Source organism: Vigna unguiculata, chromosome 1 (genome assembly GCF_004118075.2).
Source record: "Vigna unguiculata cultivar IT97K-499-35 chromosome 1, ASM411807v1, whole genome shotgun sequence".
Lineage (NCBI taxonomy): Eukaryota > Viridiplantae > Streptophyta > Magnoliopsida > Fabales > Fabaceae > Vigna > Vigna unguiculata.
In genome coordinates this window covers 13,311,732-13,326,516 of record NC_040279.1, presented here as the reverse complement: position 1 = coordinate 13,326,516, position 14,785 = coordinate 13,311,732, and the positions used below count along the sequence as shown (strand labels likewise).

General features: G+C 37.1%; 1 pseudogene; it reads right to left on the bottom strand.

Moving 5' to 3' along the window:
* Positions 1 to 8,266: 8,266 nt before the first annotated feature.
* Positions 8,267 to 10,207, bottom strand: LOC114182386 (annotated as a pseudogene).
* Positions 10,208 to 14,785: the final 4,578 nt, after the last annotated feature.

Below are 14,785 nucleotides of genomic sequence, written 5' to 3'. Positions count from 1 at the left end.
GGGGAGGATTTGCGCCTCCCCTTTATGAGCTTTTGTTCCATCCTTTCTAAGGGTATTACCCCTAGCTTTGGTTAGGCCGTCTTTATTTTCTAGACTACTCTTCCTCTCTTGCTTATGCTTTGGGCCTTCCTTTTTGGCTTGGGAAGAGAAGGAAGAGTGATGCACATCTTGCTTTGGAAGAATTTTTTTGTAGGCAAGTAACACCTTGGTGAAAGCTTGCCCCTTTTCTTTTTCTTCTTTATCTTTTCTTATTTTATTTTTATCCTTATTAACTTCTTGAGGTGATAGAGGGAGTAAAGTTGTCTTTTTCCCATTTTTGAAGAAAATGTATTGGTTGGTATGACCATCATGTAAAGTTTGTTTATCAAATTGCCATGGCCTACCTAGTAAGATATGTGTGACTTCCATGGGAACAACATCACATAGCACCTCATCTTTGTAGCTTTCTATAGAGAAGTTAATTAGGACTTGTTTATTGACATCTATTTCTCCCTCTTTACTTATCCAAGCAAGCTTGTAGGGCTTAGCATGAGGAATGGTCTCTAAGCTAAGCTTTTCCACCAACCTTGTGCTAGCTACATTGGTACTACTTCCTCCATCAATAATTAGAGAGCAAACCCATTTGTTAATTTTGCATCTAGATTGAAAAATGTTTTCTCTTTGAGTTGGCTCAAGCTCACTTTGATCTTGACCTATCATGCGCCTTAATAACATAGGGTCTTTCTCAAAAATTTTAGTTTTACTAGAGGAAGAAGATTCTTTTGAAAGAGAATGGGGAGATGAGTGTTCACTTTCAACATCATTACTCTTCTTTAAGATCATGGTCCTTTTGGTTGGGCAATTTAAAGCAATGTGATTATAACCCAAACATTTAAAACATTTAATGGAACTTGATCTTTGAGAAGTGGAATGGTGAATGTGATCACTTGGTGACTTACTTTTACTTGGTGGTTCTTGATGAGAGTTAGAAGGGAACTTATCATGTTTCTTTTTATCCTTTCCCTTCCATGAGTGACTAAAGTAGTGATTGGGTGAGTAACTCTTCCTTGCCCTTCTTTTTCTTTTCAATTGAATTTCAATCCCAAGGGCAAGTGTGAAAACATTTCCAAGAGTGGAGTACTCATACAACTCTACTTGGTCTTGTATGTCTCTCCTAAGACCACTCACAAATCTTTTTATTTTCTCTTTGTTAGTCTCTTTTATTTCAACCCTACGCATTTGAGACTGTAATTCTTTAAAGTACTCACTCACACTCATAGAACCTTGGTGAAGCCTTTGGAGCTTCAAAAGAAGTTCCTTCCTATAGGAGGGAGGAACAAATCTAGCGCGCATAAGAGTTTTAATGTCCATCCAAGAAGCCGCGGGTGGCCCTTGGTCATAATTCTTACAAACTTTATGCCACCAAGTATTGGCATACTCCAAAAATCCTAAAACTACTAGATCAACTTGTGTTTGATCCTTTACATGATTTTCATTGAAAATTTGATCAACTTTAGCTTCCCAATCAAGGAAGACTTTGGGATCACTTCCTCCATAGAACTTAGGAATCTTTGGAGTTTGCTTTTCTTGTGATGGGTTACGCCTAGAATGCCCTCTTTTCCTAGCCTCTCTTTCTTGCTCTTTAGCTTCAAGCCTTTGAATGTGCTCTTGGATTCTTAGGTCACTTTGCTCCTTGTCTTTTCTTAATTGTTCAAAGGCCTCCTTCCTAGACAACTCCAAATCCCGAAGCAATCTCATCAATGTATTGTTTTTGTTTGGTGTAGGTGCATTTGATGAACTTGCCATGATTCCTACAACAAAAACACTCAAATCCAAGACAAAATAAATGAATTAGGGGTTAGACAACATGAAAACCGAAACCAATTCCAACCCAAAATGTAACCCAAGTGTTTAGATCACTCTCCCAAAGTAATAAGGCAAGGCTACACTCAAAGCTCCTCCAAAGGAGTGAAGCAAACACTTTTAAAAACTTGTTCAAAACCTTTCAAATGCAAGACAAGTGATTCGGCCACAACATCCCAAGAGTTTCAAGAAAAGAAAACTACTAAGACAAAACAAAGAACACCTAGTGACAAGCAAGAAAAGCACAAAAACAAGGAAAGCTAAACTCTAAAGAAGAAAAGTTTGAGACAAAATTTTTAACTAGACTAAAACAAGAAAACCACATTTTAAAGACTCTATGGAAAGCACTTGACAAGCATCTTCAAGTCTTAAATCATGCATACACCAAGAAAGATCATAACCAAGTTAAAGCATGGAACTAATTTGCCAATATCACCCACTTCTCAAACATGAAACTAGTAGCATAACACTTTCTAAAAAACACGCTTTTAGTTCACCAATGAGCAAGATTGCTCTCGGTTTTTAGACAAAATTTGATGCAAAAATTTTCTTCTTTTCACAACTAGTTTCATAAAATGGTGAGAAAGAGTTTTAGGTGGCTTGAACACTTAGTTCCTCAAGTTTTAGGCCAAAATCAATTTCATCGAGCATACATCAAGAAAGACATAAAGTGAAAGCAAGATTCAAATACTTGGAAAAACAAGAATAAGAAAACTTCAAGCTAACATATGACATATGACTCAAGCAAAAATTAGGCACATTTAAAGACTCAAACATGTAGCTATCATGCATTTAAACTTTTGGAAATGAAGGTCAATGATTAAGCACACAAAGACATGTTATCTAACAACATTTAGGAGTAAGAAGAGTAACAAAAACAGTAGCCAAAACTGCCCAACATAACCTGAAAAACGTTGATTCGCGGTGATCTCGGCAGGTTTGACCTTTGCTCACTATTTCAATCATAACTCTCTCCACAGAACTTTAAATGCATTGGTTCTTTTTTTGTTAAAAACTAGACTAACAGAGCTTTCTTTGGACATCAAGAACGTAATTTTTGGACCACTGAGCAGGTGCAGTTTAATCTTTTAAAATCGTGAACAGTTTCTGCCAGCATTGTTTTTATGTGGACCATTCAAAGATAGCTACACAAGACAAGGTTAGAACATGAAAACACCATATTCAAGGACAACCAAAGCTCTAGATACCAAATGAGGAAGGATTATCTTGTTCCTTTTTAAGATTATTGAATATGGTGTGAGTTGATTAAGAAAACCAAGGAAATCCCCACTGGACATTAAGATAGCAAGCTATCTAGATGTGAAGGCTCCTTTCCAAGGTTCTAGAGAGGAGGAGAATGGATTGATGGGGAGTAAGAAATCAAAAGGAAAAACATATAATAGAAACAATATAAACCAAGAAGAGTAAAGAAACATAAAATGAAAAGCAAGGGAAATGGGAGGAATGGAGGATTCACGCCACTACAAGGCTAGGCTAGAAGAAGCCATGGCAACCTTGAAGATGAGTGGTGTATGCCGCCACTTGCCAAGGCAAGATAAGGCTTGAAAGAACTCCACTCCCTAAGGAGGAATGCTCTCACAAAAGGTTGAAACACAAAGTGTATAATTTCTCCAAAATGTTCAACCCTTTTACATGTCTAGGAGCACCCCTTATATAGAAGAGTTTAGGGGCCTCTAAGCAAATAAAAGATACCTAAGGATGTCTCTACAAAACCTAACCCTAGCTTCTAGAAACTAGGTCAAATAAGGTTACAAAAATGAGAGACAAAAGAGCCAACTATGGTGTGTGCAAGGCTAATTTCGTTCTAGCACAAAAGGAGACAAAGAATGTGTCTCAAATGTCTCCAAAAAGTGGCCACAGTGTGCTAAAAACAAAGGAGACCAAAGGTACATAGGTACACTTGTTTTATGCCTTTTACTTTATGCTTTATATGCCTTTGCTTTACTCTCTCCTCCACATCATTTATGCTCCCCAATCACCATGCGCCACCTAGCATTGCTTTCTTACTCCTAATTAACCTACAAAGCAAATAAACATAGATTAGCATGTTGGCTTAAGTCAAGTCAACTATAGTCAACAAGTCAAACCTAGTCAAAGGTCAACAAGTCAACTAAAGTTGATTCAACTAAGCCAACTTAGGGAATCAAAAAATAACAAACACAAATGAAAGGGATGAAGGATTAATGAACTTCCTTTCTAAACATGCTTAGTCTTCTTAAGCATGTGCCTCCATCCTTGGTTGGGGTTAATCCTTCATCAACTAATTCATGTGGAAGGGAAAATCAAATACCTAGAAGAGATGAGATGAAAAAGAAAAAAGTAATTCCCAAGTTCAATGGAGCAAATGATCCAGAAGCCTACCTTGCATTAGAGATGAAGGTTGATTAGATTTTTAACTCATGCATTATGAGAATGAAGATAAAGTCCTGATGGCCACATTGGAGTTTGGATGCCTTGTAATGAATTGATGGAATCAAGTCAACATAGATATAATTAAAAGAAAAAAATTGTCAATTCCTTCACGGGAGCTATTGAAGATAGTTATGAGGGAAAGTTTTGTACCTCCTTATTACAAAAGGGAGCTTTCCAAATTTTAAGGACTTAAACAATAGAAAAATGCACTTATAGCGAGAGAAAGAAAATAAATAAGAGAAAAAGAATATATAAACAAAAAAGAGAGAGAAAATAGACAAAGAGAGGAGAAAGAAAAGAAAGAGAGAGAGAGAGAGAAAAAGAAAGAAAAGAGTGAAAGAGAAGATAAAGAAAACAAAGAGAGAGAAGAGAAAGAAAAGGGAGAAAGAGAAGATAAAGAAAAGAGTATAAGGGAAGAGAAAGAAGAGAAAGAGAGAGAAGAGAAATAAAAGAGAGAGAGGAGAGAAAGAAATGAGAGAGAAAGAAAAGAAAGAGAAGAGAGAAAAACAGAAAGAAATGAGAGAGTAATATAAATTGTCAATAAGGGAGAATACTAACTGGCCTCATATTGTTTTGTTGCCTATGGAAGATTTGTTTATAAAGGAACAATGAAATCAACAATGGGAAGAAGAAAGACACAAGCTTGGAATTCAATAAACCTATGTTTGATAATCTATATTAGCTTGTTTGCCATGTATTTTGAATATTCAAAGTAGTTTTTTTAGTTTGAATCCAAATTTTAAAAGAACTGCACACGAGTTAGTGATGAGTCATTAATTTTCCCCTATTTCATTGCCTTTTAGTGTCCATATTTATGGATGTTTAGTGCTTAATTGTCTATCTTTAGTACATTTTCGTCCAGTGGGCTTTATTGGGCCATTATTCCGAATTTTGATTAATTTGGCATTAATTGGTCGAATTTTTGTTTCTAATTATTTTTACGTATTTTGTGAAGCAATTTTTGAGCTTGGACACTAATCTTAAGATGAAGAGAGAGTTATCACATCATCGCCATGTCTATCCATGTCATTTCCACGTCATTCAAGTGATTGGGCTAGCATTTTGGACCCATAATGGTACTTTTGTAATTATGCACCTCATAATGACATTTTTGTAAATATGTGAATATGTGGTGAAAGGAGCACGAATTTTAGGTCTCCTTTGTAGATAGTTGCCACCATCTTCTTCCTCATACTCCATTTTTCACGTCCTTTAGAATTGGTTAGTGACCATGGAGGTGTCTTCTTCAATTTGGTAGCTTGGGCATTTCAATTTCTGGTTTGTTGTGAGTTTGAACAACACCCATGTATGGGGTTTTCGAGTTTTATATTACAATAAACATTTTTGTTCCATTAAAGCTTCAGAAGTCTTATTTGCTATTGAATTTATGTTTCAATATGATCTAACTTAGGATTTGATGTTTTGTTTTGGTTGTTTACGTTTTTGAATCTTCTCCCTTGAGGAATTTTCATTTTGAAGTGTTTAATTGTTCGATTTCCATGGCTATATAAATTCGTGTATTGACTCCTTGATGAGAAAATGCAATGAAGCTTTGAGGTTGTGTTGGTTCTAAAATTTCTGCCCTCTCTTTATCTTGAATTAGTAGTATATGTGGTTATTCTAGTGAAGGGATGGAGGCAAGTTTTGAAGGCACTTGCAAGATATGGAAGGTGAAGGAGGTGATAGGATTTCCTAATCTATGCTGGCCTAAGGAAGGTGGCTAGAGGTAGAGAGAGAAAATCTCTAGAAAGGGGTGACTTTCAAAGGCAATAGAGGGAGGAGTGCCCTCAACTCAATTAGCATCTATTGCATAAAATTTCAAGAGTGAATACAATGTTGAAAAATTATGGCTTTTATACAAAAGCCATTACACATGAGGATTCTCGGCCATTGGATGAGAAGGAGAAAGCATCTTGGCCTTTGATGCTAGCTTGGGGAAGAAGACTTGATCTTGGCCGTGAGATCCTAGCTTGAAAAGAAAGCCAAGTCTCCTAGCCCTTGGATGAAGGTGTGATGAATCAATGAGCTATCCTTCCTTGCACCATGTGATGTCTCGGCCAAGCATAGCAAAAGTTGGGCCAAGCCCAATGTGTATCTCATAATCAACATATTTTTATTGTCTTATGCATTATTGAAAGCGAAGCCCAAACAGTGGCCCAATTTAAATCTACACTACTAGATTTACATGCACTTCTTCAAGTTTGTGATCTCTTTGGCCCATGTAAATAATGTTAGAAGCCCATTGATTTTGTGATCATCTAATAGGAGGCCCTTTTGAATCTTCTTCATCATTGATCTTGTAATTGTGCCTTTAAGTGGGCTTGTATTTGAAATGAGGCTTGAAGGTGCATTTGGGCTTGTTGGGATCACATCATCCCCTCCCCCTTGAAGAGGATTTACCCTCAAATCTTGGATGTCATCCTCATCAGCTACAGTACTTGTAAAAGGAACTAAGTCAATGATATTAAAAGTAGGATGCACACCATATTCAGTTGGAACACACCCACACTTATCCTTTTGCACTCCTGGGCAAAATTGAAGAATTTCAAAACTTTTTTCTGAGGTCTTTTATTCCATATTTTCAGTGGATTAAAGAAATGAATACAAATGGAAACAGATCAATCTTCTAGAAATCATGTTGTCATGCACAAACAAATAGATAAAATTCTATTTTTCACACATGAGTTAATCTTTTGAGTTTACAAGATAATCAAATATGAAAGAGAAACACTCAAGTTAAATATATATTTTCTCACCAAAATTCGCTCAAGTGTTTTGGCTTGTGTTTTCACTCAAAATACCCATGCAAGTAAACACTCTCAATGCTTAGCAAGACTCTAATATTCACAGCTTTCAGAAAACATGCATTCAAAAATCATGAGGACTTTTAACAGGTTATAATGAGGCCAAGGCAAAGGTAGGAAAAACTTTAGGATTTGTGTGTTTTTGAAATAGTAAGGAAGAAAGAGTTATGGAGCACAGTTTCAAAAACAATCTTTACTTCTTCTTCTCTTTTTTTTTCTTTTTTTATCCTTTGTTGCTCTTTTTCAGACAGCAATCATTTTTCATTTCAACACTCTGTCATCAACAATTATTTTCCTTTTTGCCATTTTTACAACTTTGTGGGGGAAATACTCACCCCCACACTTTATTCCTCAACCAATCTCAACATAATCCACTAGCTCCTTCTTTCTCCCTAAGGTAAGGAAAAACATGGTCTTTTTCTTTTTAAGGTTTAGCAATATGCTCAAAACAAGAAAAAGAGGTTTAAGCTCAAGGGGCTACCAATGGATCAATGTCATGGTTAGCTTATTTGGCCAAGTAGCTAAAAACAAGAAATGCCTCAGTCATATCAAATCATGCATGTTCACCTAAGATGCAAAACAACAGAATCAAGCTAAACATTTGAGTATCAACAAGACATGAGCAAATCACACAAGAAAAATAGGAATGACACACGGTAGTTCATCCTTACAATAAAGCTCAAAACTCACAAGGTCAAAAACTCTTTCACAAAAGATTTATTCCAGAAACTCTCAAATCAACTCAATCAAGTAAATCACAGAAACAATCCATTCATAGCACATGACTTTTATTTTCCCAGAATTATGATCGTTCCAATTAGTAAATCAAATCCAAAAATCCAATGTCAATATGTTTTATTGAAAGCAAAAACCTTTTTTTTTTAAATAAAAAAAACAGAAAACAAAATTAGAAAAGGAAAAACAAAACAAATAGAAAACAAAAACAGAAAGGGGGAAATCTCCCCACACCCCCACACTTTATCCATGCATTGTCCTCAATGTATTCAATATGTATAAAATGCAAAGAAAAAGTATGAAGTGTACTTACCTCCTCAAGGTGGAAGGTATGAGGGAGAAGTCAAGTTCATCCCATCCATCGTCTTATTCAGCATATCTTGATTTTCATTGAATATCCGAAGACGATGCCCATTAACTTTAAAAGTTCTTGCTGAAGATTCTTCCTTGATCTCCACTGCTCCATAAGGGAAGACTTCTGTAACAATGTATGGTCATTCCCAAGTAGAACGCAACTTACCACTCATGTGACCCAGCTTGGATTTGTATAGTAACACCTTCTGGCCTACCTTGAAATCCTTTCTAGCCACAAGCTTTTGGTCATGGAACTTCTTGGTTTTCTCTTTGTAGAACTTTGAATTTTCATAGGCTGCTAGCCTAATCTCCTCTAGTTCTTGCAACTGAAGTTTTCGCTCATTTCCTGCTTCTTCCAAATCCAAGTTGCATGCTTTCACGGCCCAATAGGCCCGATGTTCAATCTCCACAGGTAGATGACAAGCCTTTCCAAAAACCACCCTGAAAGGTGACATACCTATAGGTGTTTTGTAGGCTGTCCTGTGTGCCCAAAGTGCTTCATCCAATCTTGTGGCCCAATCCTTTCGACTAGGCTTCACTACTTTCTCTAGTATCTTTTTAATCTCTCTGTTAGAGATCTTTGCTTGCCCATTAGTTTGGGGGTGATATGGTGTAGCAATGCGATGTGTCACCCCATACTTCTTCAACATGTTCTCAAGTAGCCTATTACAGAAATGAGTCCCTTGATCACTGATGATGGCTCGTGGTATCCCAAATCTGCAGAAAATGTTAGACCTGACAAAACTCATAACAACTCGAGAATCATTAGTCCTTGTAGCTATGGCTTCTACCCATTTGTAGACATAGTCTACAGCAAGCAAAATATAAGAAAACCCAAAAGAAGGAGGAAAAGGACCCATAAAATCAATACCCCAAATATCAAATACCTCACAATATAGCATGGGTTGTTGAGGCATTTCATCCCTTCTTGTAATGGACATGGCTGCCCTTTGGCACTGCTCACAATTTTCATATACCCTCTGTGCATCTTTAAAAATAGTAGGCCAATATAATCCATAATCTAACACCTTCCTACCTGTTCTTTGTGTGCCATAATGTCCACCAAAAGGAGACGAATGACAGAACTCAAGCACATGAGGTATCTCGATATCTGGAACACACCTCCTTATGACTTGGTCACTACCAATGCGCCATAAGATTGGGTCTTCCCATATATAGTACTTTGCCTCACTTTTTAGCTTGATTCTTTCATATTTGGAGAAGGAAGGAGGAATAGCAGAAACAACCAAATAATTAACAATGTCAGCAAACCAAGGTTCAGGAAACATACCTTTCACAGCAGTCAATGCTAGGAGGACTTCATCAGGAAAGTCATCCTTAATAGGAATGTTATCTTCTCCATTTTCAATCCTGCTAAGATGATCGGCTACTAAGTTATGTGCTCCACTTCTGTCTAGAATCTCAATGTCAAACTCTTGGAGTAGTAGCATCCATCTGATCAACCTTGGTTTCGAATCTGCTTTCTTCAGAAGGAATTTTAATGCTGCATGATCAGTATAAACAATTACCTTGGAACCAAGTATATACGGTCTGAATTTGTCCAAGGCAAACACAACAACCAATAATTCCTTCTCAGTCGTGGTGTAGTTAGCCTGCGCTGTGTCCAATGTTCTGGAAGCATAATATATCACATGTGATAGCTTCCCATCTTTTTGTGCAAGCACCGCTCCTACTGCAAAGTTTGATGCATCACACATCAACTCGAACGGTAATGTCCAGTCAGGTGGCTGGATGATAGGAGTGGTGGTAAGCGCCTTTTTCAATGTATCAAATGCATCTTTGCACCTCTCTCCAAAGTCAAATACTACATCCTTTTGCAACAAGTTGGAGAGAGGGTTGGCTATCTTGCTGAAGTCCTTGATAAACCTCCTGTAAAATCCTGCATGTCCAAGAAAAGATCGAACCTCTTTCACAGAAGAGGGGTAAGGCAATTGTGAAATAATATCAATTTTAGCAGGATCTACAGATATACCATTCTTGGAAACAACGTGACCTAAAACTATACCTTGTTCCACCATAAAATGACATTTTTCAAAATTTAGAACAAGGTTAGTTTCTTCACATCTCTCCAAGACTCTAGCAAGATTAGACAAGCAGTGGTCAAAAGATGAACCATATACACTAAAATCATCCATAAAAACCTCAATACAATGCTCCAACAAATCTGTAAAAATACTCATCATACATCGCTGAAATGTTCCAGGAGCATTGCAAAGGCCAAATGGCATTTTCCTATAAGCATATGTACCGAATGGACAAGTAAAGGTAGTTTTATGTTGATCCTCTAGGGCAATACAAATCTGAAAATACCCAGAGAATCCATCAAGAAAACAGTAATGAGACTTACCTGCCAATCGATCTAACATCTGGTCCATGAATGGTAAAGGAAAGTGGTCCTTCCTGGTGGCCTGGTTTAGTCTTCTATAATCAATACAGACCCTCCAGCTATTCTGAATACGAGTAGGAATCAACTCGTTCTTCTCATTCTTGACCACGGTGATCCCAGATTTCTTGGGGACCACATGTACAGGACTCACCCAAGTGCTGTCAGAAATAGGATATATAATACCTGCTTGTAGCAACTTGGTGACTTCTTTCTTCACAACCTCCATCAGCTGAGGATTCAGTCTCCTCTGAGGTTGCCTCACTGGCTTAGCATCCTCCTCCAAGAGTATTCTGTGCATGCAGAAAGAAGGACTAATACCAGGAATATCTGCCAAAGTCCAGCCTATTGCTCGCTTGTGATCTTTGATAACTTGCAATAGCTTTTGTTCCTGCTCGTCAGTAAGCAAGGCAGATATAATAACAGGGAGTTTCCCATCCCTCTCAAGATAAACATATTTCAAATGAGATGGTAAAGGTTTCAACTCCAAAGTGGGTGGCTGTTCCACAGATGGCAACATTTTATTGCCTAAGGTAATTTCAGCCACCTCAGCATCACACTTGGACGCCACAGAGGTATCAAATAGTGACACCGCGTCCTCAACATCACCTGTTTTACAATTTTCTCTTTCGTCTAAAATTGAGCCCGAAATATTCGAAAAAGAAAAATCCAAAGAAGAAGAAAAACCAGATAAAACGTCCAAAAGTCCAAAAGCATAATTGTTCACTACATTACTCAATAAATCAATACAAAACAAAGAATGGTCTTCAATTGGGTGCTTCATGGCTTCTAGCACGTTGAATTGCACCTTCTCATCTCCTATCTCCATAGTTAAGGATCCTGCATGCACGTCTATCTTAGTACGTGCTGTCATCATGAATGGTCTTCCCAAGATGATTGTGGTTGAACTCATTCCTTCATCATCCTTCATATCCAAGATGTAGAAATCTGCAGGAAAAATTAACTTGTCCACACGGACAAGCACATCTTCTAGCACACCTGCAGGGTTAACTGTGCTACGGTTGGCCAATTGAATGACCACACCAGTAGACTTAAGAGGTCCAAGATGAAGTGAAGTAAAAACAGATAAAGGCATTACATTAATGGAAGCTCCTAAATCTAACATAGCATTATCAAACTTAGTACTTCCTATAATGCAGGGAACAGAAAAAATACCTGGATCCTTACACTTTTGCGGCATTCTGACTACAGGCTTCTTAATTAAGCTAGAGACGTTTCTTCCCATGTTCACTACCTCTTTGTCCATAATACGCCTTTTATGTGTACATAATTCTTTGAGAAACTTGGCGTATTTAGGAATTTGTCTCACAGCATCCAACAAAGGAATGTTTATCTCCACTTTCTTGAAAGTATTCAGGATTTCTTTGTCTAACTCCTCCATCTTTTTAGTTTTTGGTTTCAAAAGGTTTGGATAGGGAGGAGGAGGAGAATAAGGAGAAGGATTTTCAGAGGAAGTATTAGGGGATACCAACCTGGAGTTATCACTGGGTGCAGGTATTTCAGATGTTGCTTGTGTTGCTTCATCTGATCTTCCTCTTTCATCATTAGGTACAACTTCATTGTCCTTATCTTCATCTTCTTGGGCATCCCCAAGACCTTGTATTTGCTTACCCGATCTTAAAGTAATAGCACTTACATTTCTCGGGTTGATTACAGTTTGTGCAGGCAAATTGCTTGAGCCTTGTTGAGACTTCATCTGATTTAACTCATTTGCCATTTGTCCAATCTGGTTCTGCAAGTTTTGATTGGTTGCTTCCATCGTCTGTTTCAACTCATTGATTTGTCCTTTCATCATGTCAGCCATCATTTTCATCATTGCTTCCATGTTTGAATCACCAGAGGTTGCCGCTGGTTGTGGTTGTTGCCTCTGTTGAGGTGGAACATAGACTTGTTGGTGTTGAGGCTGTTGATTTCCCCATTTCTGGCTAGGATATTCCTTCCAATCTGGGTTGTACTTGTTGGAGGACAAATCATGGTTGTATTGCTGCCGAGGTGGTCTATTATTGCCATAGATGTTTGCAGCATATGCTTGAGGTTGTTCATTGTCTAACGTCCCTGTCTCTTTTAACATAGAACAAGCCTCTGTAGGATGATTAGTAGAAGCACAAATTCCACATAAAGTAGAAGGGATAGGCTTTTTCTGTAAGTCTGTCAAGGTCCTTACCATGGCTGCCATGTCATCCAACTTCCCTTCTAATTTCTTGTGATCTGCAACATATGAAGCTTCTACTCCATGGGTTTCCTTCAATAGAGTTATAGAATTACTCCTTGTGGAAAATTGTTGATGGTTCGACGCCATAGTTTCAATCAATTGTCTTGCATTTGTTGGCGTTTTGTCCACCAATGACCCTCCACTTGCAGCATCTATCATTTGTCTATCCATGATACTCAATCCCTCATAAAAGTATTGAATGAGGAGATGCTCGTTTATTTGGTGATGAGGACAGGAAGCACATAACTTCTTGAATCTTTCCCAATACTCGTGAAGACTTTCTCTTTCTTGTTACCTTATCCCATAAATATCTTTGCGAATAGCAGCAACTCTAGATGCTGGAAAAAACTTTTCCAGAAATAATCTTTTCAGAGTCTCCCAAGTATTGATGGATCCTGGCGGAAGGCAGTATAACCAATTCTTAGCGGCATCTTGCAGTGAGAATGGAAAAGCCTTAAGCTTGATATGTTCCTCTGTCACTGTTGTAGGTCTCATGGATGAACAAACAACATGAAATTCCTTCAAATGATGGTACGGGTCTTCTCCTGCTAATCCATGGAATTTGGGTAAAAGATGGATTAACCCAGACTTAAGCTCACATTCTCCATCTGGATATTGGATGCACATGTTTTGTGTAATTGCTCCATCCGGTGAAGCCAACTCTCTTATTGTTCTTTCTTCCATTCTATCTTCTTGAAATTCTGGTTCAGGTGATGGATCAGAAGATATGTTAATCACCGGAGGTGATTCTAGTGGTACACTTTCAGTGGTAGGTTCAGATGATGATGGTGCTCCTTCAGTAGAACACCTGAGTTCAAGTCTCCTACGTGATTTACGCAAGTTCCTTTCAAGTTCTGAATCAAGTTGATAAAATTGACCCGGATTGGCCCGAGTCATGCACTATGCAAGTCCACCTGAAAGTGTTTCCCTGTGTTTTTTTTTTCTTCCTATTCTTGTTTTGGAGAAAGATTTCAAGAAAGAAATGAGTTAAGATGTCGTTGGGTCTACTCCCAAGAAAGAGAGGTGCATCACAGTGGACAACTTAAATACCAAGTCTTTCCTAGACAGAGTTTTCCAAACTAGTCTCAAAAATTTCTTAAAAGAAATTCTTAATCAAAACAAAAATAGAACTTTGCTTGGAATATATTAACAGAAAACTAGATACTACAAAATAACAAACTATATCAAACGTATATGCGTAAAATAAATAAAAAATAAAAATAAAAAATAAAAATAAAATAAAATAAATAAATAAATAAATAAAAACAGAATCAAAATAAAAGAAATACTAACCGTATTCCCCGGCAACGGCGCCAAATTTGATATCGCTGTCGTTAGGCGATCAAATTACCACTACTTTAGCAACTTCAGTATTGCCAGTTTGTAGTGAAGAAAATAGTTAGGGTTAAGATAACCCTGAGTCGTCTCACAACGAATACGGAATTGATCTCAAATATTTGATTCTCAAAAATGCAATTAAAACTAGCAACTATAAAAATAGGGGGTTTTGATATGCAAAGAAAATGACACGGAAGATTGTAAACACAGGAATAGTAAATAGGTCAATTCCACTGCTTTTTCTAAATAAGATTCTTCATTGGTTATCTAGAGATTATTGTTAAATTAATTATTGTTGTTGATTTACAAATAAATCAATGTAAAGACTCAATTCATTTGTTGGCATCCTCACTTTTAATCAAAGTACAGTCTCAATTAAAAGTGAGAATTGTTAGATTATCCATAGTAAATTCAATCAAAGTACAGTCTCAATTAATTTTACTATGCCTAATCATGTCTATTCCTTTGTTTCTTTACCAAATAGAAAACTTAATTAATCAAAGTAAAGTCTTGACTAATTTTAGTTAAAGTAATTACCTCTAATCAAATTAAAGTCTCAATTATTGGCAAAAACTTATTTAATCAAATGAAAATTTCTAAACAAAATCAAAGTAAAGTCTTAATTTAATTTAAAAACCTTTT